The sequence below is a fragment of the Cupressus sempervirens genome, chromosome 2 (genome assembly GCF_028749045.1).
Source record: "Cupressus sempervirens isolate cs-2001-9-10 chromosome 2, ASM2874904v1, whole genome shotgun sequence".
Lineage (NCBI taxonomy): Eukaryota > Viridiplantae > Streptophyta > Pinopsida > Cupressales > Cupressaceae > Cupressus > Cupressus sempervirens.
The window spans coordinates 483906414-483913747 of record NC_143119.1 but is presented as its reverse complement, the minus strand read 5'-3'; the positions used below and the strand labels follow the sequence as shown (position 1 = coordinate 483913747).

The 7334-nt window shown below is 31.4% G+C and overlaps 1 pseudogene; it reads left to right on the top strand.

Annotated features, from left to right (window-relative positions):
* The first annotated feature begins 842 nt into the window (after nucleotides 1-842).
* LOC149573133 (coatomer subunit gamma-2 pseudogene) lies at nucleotides 843-4372 on the top strand (annotated as a pseudogene).
* Nucleotides 4373-7334: the final 2962 nt, after the last annotated feature.

The window sequence follows — 7334 nt, the reverse complement described above, 5'->3', positions numbered from 1 at the left end:
AGAATGGCCAACCACAATTGACAAAGATACTTTGAAGGACACAACTCATTAAGGATATGTCAGATGTGGTAGTTCTCCTTAATAGGTTGATTGAGAATGAAAGTGCCAAGTTTTTTTAGAGTTAAATGTTCTTTTACATCAACACAATTACCACCAACAAACAAGTCATTGAATGGGGAGAAGTTATGAGCAAGAACCTTCATAACCACTTGACTCAATTTGAGCTTAATCAAAGATTTCACATGTCCTCATATGTCATGCATGTGATCACAAGCATGAAAGCATGGCTCGAACTTAATCCTCAATGGGAATACAATGAAAAAACTTAAGTAACAAGCTATTATACCCAACTACAATTAAAATAGAGTCATGTCTATTATATTTTCACGATACTTTTTGTTAGGGAATTACAAGGGAACATTGGGTTGTGAATATCTTGAAGTAGCTAATCTCGTACATAAATATGGAAGCTATTTTATCTAGTTTCCTTGCTTCAATTATGTTCAAATCAATAGTTTTCAAGAATATTTGTCCACTCATGCCTCCTTTCTCAATTGAAGATAAGATGGTACTCATAGAGGTTTGTAGGTAGATTGATCAAGTGAATAAAAAGAGCAAAAATAAGAGGGTGGATCTACATCCTTTTCCTATTGGCTTAGGCTATTACAACTACAATTCTTTAATAGATGCATAGAATATTGAAAGGCCTATTTGTAAAGCTAGCTCTTTAATCTTATTAGGGATGATTCCCATTTAAAATTTGGAGAGAAGATAATAGAGAAAAGAAAGGAATATATTTGATCTTCTATTATTAATAGGTGGAAAAAAGCATGGCACTCACTCAGCCCCTTATTAAGAAAGACAATGATAGAGGTTGAGGAAGTTGATTACTCTCCATTTCTTGGCGTTGAAAAGAGAGATATCCTATAGGAATCTAATAGTTTCACAAATTCTCAACTAGATGCCTCAAGAATGTTGATCCACTCATGCCTCCTTGATTGATTGAAGATGAGTTGGTAGTCACATAGGTTTGTAGGTAGATTGATCAAGTAAATAAAAAGTGTAGAAATAAGAGGATGGATCTAATTCCTTTTCCTATTGTCTTAGGCTATTACAGCTGTAATTTTTTAATGGATACATAGAATATTGAAAGGTCTATTGTGAAGTTGACTCTTTACTCTTACGATGGATGGTTCCCATTTCAAATATGGAGAGAAGATAATAGAGAAAAGAAAGGAATGGATTTGATCTTCTATTATTAACAGGTGGCAAAAAAACATGTCACTTGCTTAGCCCCTTATTAAGAAAGATAATGATAGAGGTTGAGGAAGTTGATTACTCTTCTTTTTCTGGCATTGAAAAAGGAGCTATCTATAGGAATCTAATGTTTTCAATAATTCTCAACTAGATACTAGACATTGTGCATGGATCATTACCAAGATTTTGTATTTGATCAACTAGTGAGAGTCCTTTACAAAGGTCTAAGCTACTAAAGTATTCTTTGATGTTACCAAGCTTTTCCAATCTAAGGATACTAGTTTGTGTAGAATGGTTTATTTGATCATCAAGGAGCTTTCTCCTTCTACTATCAAGCTTATTATTATTACAAGTTCCTTAATGATAGACATCAATAAAAAAACAAATAGTACCAGGTTAATGCAATATGATTTTTGTACAAAATCACTAATGGTACTTTATTGGGTCAAATTAGGAGATATCTAAAACCAAGGTATTTTTTAGTGGCTAATATTCACAAATTGGCTAATTTTAGAATTTTTTGGCTAGTTATTTGGCTAATAATTTAATATTTGATACAACCTAAATCACCATAGTTTTATAAAATTTAGTTCTACAACATTTAAAATCGTTCAATAATTTATTTTTATGAAAAAATTAAACTCAAATATTTGCCACCATACTTGTTATATGATTAGATTTGAGTCACCTAAATATAATATTATTGGAGAAATTAAATTGAACAGACCAATAATTATCATAATTATTAGTTACTTTAGGGATATATCACCAATATTTAGTTTTCAATATTGATTTAAAGTATATGTAATGATCCTCAACATATTCCACAAGGAAAATTAATGTTCAATTTTGATTTGTAATATTCCATGGTGATTAATGAACTTCCTATTATTATTGAGATTCGTTAATATTTTATACAAAAAAATTATGATTCAAAAATATTTGCCAATATTAATCAAATTTAGAATTAAGAATTCAAAGATTTGCCAATAGAATTTATTTATTTTCAAAATAATGAAAGATTTGCCAATATTTTATATCTTTTTTTTGGAGGTAGCTTTCTTAAAGTTTACCCTCTCTAAAACAAGCCATTGTTGATCAAAATCATTTTTTTGCCAATACTACTCTCGTTAGTGGAATTCATTTACATCACACCAATCCATATATTGTCAAGAATTTTAGTAACAAGGTACAAGAAGTAATTTAGTCCAACATTACTCTTGTAAAATTTCATGCACTAGCCTTGCTTCATTCGAAAAAGTGGCTATTTAGCTAAGAAAGCTCATGGCTAGTCTAATGAGAGGGAAAATACAATCACCTTTAGCTCAATGCCTCTTGATCTATTACACCTACTAGGTTATATAAGAATCAAAAGTAAATTCACAAACAAGTGAACATTCATTCTATGATTATTTAGAAGGATGCTTGCACCACAAAGTATAAATGCACATACTTGAAGTTACAAGGTATATAATATAATTGAATGGGGTGACAAGTTGAGAGTTGGCACTAGTTATTACTAGTTTACGATTTTTATAAGCTCATCAAAGATAGTTCTCTAGTTTTTAACTATTTTTACTTTAAACAAGGTGGCAATGACACATCCATTGGTAGTTACAAACTACAAATTTCATATGGAGAGTCTAATTTTAGACCAAAACCAGTGCAAAGCCAATCTAGCTATTACTACACTATTTAAAATAGGAAATGAATAAAGTGTGGATCATTTGATGAAAAAAATCACAAATTTCATGTCTAATATAGAAGATAAGTTCAAGATTGTTATTGTGGAAGCTATTACATCTTTGTGCTTGAAATTCCCACACAAATACCACACTTTATAAAAAAAAATTTGAGTAATATACTCCAAAAAAAGGGATTGAGTATAAGAAATTTGTCATAGAATCTATTCTTATTTTTATAAGGGATATTCTAGAAGCAAAGGAAAATGGCTTGTCTCATCTATGTGAATTTATTAAAGATAGTAAATTCACCTATCTTTCAACACAAATTCTTCATTTTCTTTGTCAAAAAGGACCAAAGGCTATAGACCCATATATATATATCATAGAATTATTCTGGAAAACCCAACAATTAGGGAAAGTTTTGTGAGTGCATTACCAAACTCTAGTGCCTTAGTTGATTCTTTAAAGGCTTGCATATTTTTACTATTGTGCTAATACCTCTTCGACAATGATGATGAGGTTTAGGATTAAGAAATTCTCTACCTAAATGCTCTTGGTGGAGATGTTTCATCAAATAAGAATGGAAATGATGTTAAAGATTTCATTTTTGGTACCTTGGACTTCCCTTTGGTTAATCTTGAAGCAATTTTACATGCATATGAATCTAGTGAAGAACCTTTTATCTTGGCTTCTCTTCCAAAGGAGGTCAAATTGTAGCCATTGGAAGAGAAGAAGCCTAGTAGTACAAAAGTAGCTACAAAAAATGATGGATTTATTATTGTTAGATATGTTGCACTGACATATGAAAGCCTACTAGCTTCCATTCCATAGTTTATAAAATTTTCAAGTCTCCATCACCTATAGAACTCATTAAAACATAGATAGAGTATTAGGTGAATGTTGTTAAGTATATTTATTCTAATTATTTGGTATTTCAATACAACTACACAAACACTATATCAGAACAAATATTAAAAAATGTATGTGTAGAAGTGGATCCATCTAATATTGGTGACTTTATAGAGGTAGTATCCAAACCTCTAAGGTCATTACCAAATGATTCACCTAGGCATGTCTTTGTGGCTTTTGGAATAAAAGGAGGATCTCATCCTACTAGAATTTTTTGCAGACTTGTTGAAAATTATAATGAAAGAGGTTGATTCATCCATTAGACATGTACAAGAAGAGGGAATTTAAGATTAATACCAACTAGAAGACTTGGAGATGAACATGTGGATGACTATGGTCTTGGTGTGAGGAAGAGTTTAGTAGAAGTTGTAAAAGTTGTAATTGAGCTTCTTGGAATGAAGCCATGTAAGGGAACTGATGTGGTTCAAAGCAATTCAAGGTCACATTCTTATCTATTGGTTGGTTTTGAGTTCTTGTTATACTATATGTTGGTAATGATGGGCCTAATTGACTTTCCATGAGGGTTGTAGTAAGGTATAAGGAATTTTTTTAGTAAGTTTCCATGGAGAAGAGAAGAGTTGCAATAATCATTAGAGGCATTTCAATCGTTCCATGAAAAAAAAAAGTGTAATTCATTGGAAGCATGAATGCTAATGATATTCCTATGGGGTGAGTATTGTAGATATGTTACTATGCTCATATGTTACATTCATGATTGTGTTTGTCATTGATATCAACATAGCAGTTTTCTATGGTATCTAATAGAAAAATAGCAGAAACATCAAGTTGGTACAAATGGTTAGTTGAGTATTCTCACTATCCAAAGTTATGAGAAATACTTCTAAGTATGAAGTAAAGGAAGTTAACATTAGATGAAGAAATGTTAAGTCTAGAAGAAGTTATGTAAGGTTTGGTGATGTCTATCTGAGATAGAGTTTACAAAGGCATGTTCTGGTAAACTTGTTATATCTCTTAGTGGAATTATTATTTTGAGAATTAGGGTTGAGGATGTGAAGAAGACATGTTGATGATGATGTAGTTAAGCTTGATCATCATAATGTTATGTGTATAGAAAGATATTCAAGTTGCAATGTAGAAGATTAATGTTATCGCTAAGTGTAACATGTTCTTAATGTGGTCCTACAATAATTAATTAAGAAGTTATAACAACTAACTAAGGGAATTTTTTTATGGACTTAGTATAAAGGAAGGACATTTTACTTTATCATGTCATATAATTGTATCGAAGAGAGGTGATTGTAAGAAGCAAAGAGAGAAAAGTGCAAAGTTGAGTATAGAAGAGTGGAAGTGAAGGAAACTTCATTACCAAGGTTCTATTGTGTGATCTGAGGTTTGATATTTGGATTCAAGGTTCATGACCTAGTCTATAAGGTTTGATAGTGATTGGTTTAGCTAAAATAATCGAGGAAAGATGGACTTAACAATAGATTACTTGTTTGGGCAGTGAGCTCTTCTTGTAGTTGAAATTGCATGTTTGGGCAGTGGGCTCTTCTTGCATACATTGTACTACAACTCCTAACAAGGTTGGAATCTCCTACAAGGATTCAAAGTCTCCTAACAAGGACTCATATGTACTAAATATTTTAATAGAATCCTAATAGGTTCCATCCTCTAACAAGGAATATTTATATTAGTACATCATCTTGTGGGCATCATTCCCAATGGGGTTTTCCCTCTAATCAAGGGTTTCCCTAGTTAACATATCTATTGTAATTGTCTTTGTGCATCTTATTATGATTCCTATTTACTTTGGCTGAATGGTGGTTAAGTTTATTTAAGGAAGACAAAAAATTTAATTGTTGGATAATTGATTCCCCCCCCCTCCCCCCCGAGTTATGTTAGTGGATTATTGTTTCTAACAATTGGTATTAGAGCATCAAATCCTTAAAGGATAGGCTTAAAAACTTTGGGAGATTAGTGGTGAGTTATTTTAGAAAAGATAGTCCCAAGTTTGATGGAGGAAATTTTGACATCTAGAAAATGGAGCTTCTTTACAAGAGATCATAATTATGTATAGATCTAAGCATTAAGTTTTTCGATAGAGGCACAAGTAAAGATAGATTGAGATCCAAAGAAGACATGGAAATCAAAGAAGGTATTGATCTACTCATGAAAAGAGAAAAGAAAGGTATGAAAAAAATTTCTTGTTGGATATGTAAAGAATTTGGTCATTTTTCATCTACATGCCCTAAGAGAGTAAGGAAAACTAGAAAGAGTTCACTTTCTAATGAAGATGAAGAATATAAAGAAAACATGGAAAGATTCTTGAATGATTGTGATGATAAGGATAATGAACCTGAATTAGTTAAGAAAAAGGTAGTATTAGAAGAGATTGCTTTGGTAAATATTGTTGACCCAAAGGCTAACCATGAAAATGTGAAAATTATCATTAGAAATTATTTGTAGAATGGGAATTAGATTGAAGAGAAAGACTCAATCCTAGAGCAAAAGAAAGAGTTGAATTGAAGACTCTTGAACAAAATAGCATTACAAAAAGAAGAAATAGGTCAGTTATAGAAGTAACAAGAGCTACATTAGTAGAGAATGATGTATCTAAGATGTTTTGGAGAGAAGTTGTAAATACAACAATCTGCACTATAAAAAGAGTGCAAGTCAAGAAAGACACAAACAAGACCCCTTATGAACTATAGTTTGGTCACTCACCTATAGTTAAGTATTTTTGAATTTTTGGTAGTAAGTGTTATATCAAAAGAGATGATGATATTGGTAAGTTTGATGTTAGAAGTGATGAAGGTATGTTTCTTGGTTATTCATTGAAAAGAAAGGCTTATAAATGTTATAATATGAGAATTCATATTATAATAGAAAGTGCAAATGTGAGAATTGATGAGAAATTCAGGATACAATAGAGAATGATTGATTACAATTCAGATGATGATGGTGTTACTAAACCAAGGAATGATAAAGCATTCCTTAAGACTAATAATGATTTGCAAAATGAATGAGAGTCAAGGCAAGAACAAAGCTCAAAACCTTTAGTAACACCAAGAATTGAGATAGAAACTCCTACTTCAAGAAAAAATATGACAAAGAATCATCCACTGAAGTAGATCATCAGAAGTAGAGTCAATGAAGAACTATGTTTGATATCCCAAGTTGAACCTAAGAATGAAAATGAAGCATGTCAAGGTGATCATTGGAAACAATCTATGAAAGAGGAATTGGATCAAATAGTAAAGAATGAGACTTGGGAATTGGTCTCTAGTCTAGAAGACAAGAATGTGATAGGAACTAAATGGGTATTCAGAAACAAGATGAATGATCAAGGAAAAGTTGTAAAGAAAAAGGAAAGATTGGTATGTAAAGATTACTCATAGCAAGAAGGAATAGACTATGATGAGATTGATGCTCCTGTGACTAGAATAGAAGCAGTAAGGTTATTCTTAGCATATGCAGCATATAAGAAATTCAAAGTGTATCAAATGGATGTCAAGTCAACAT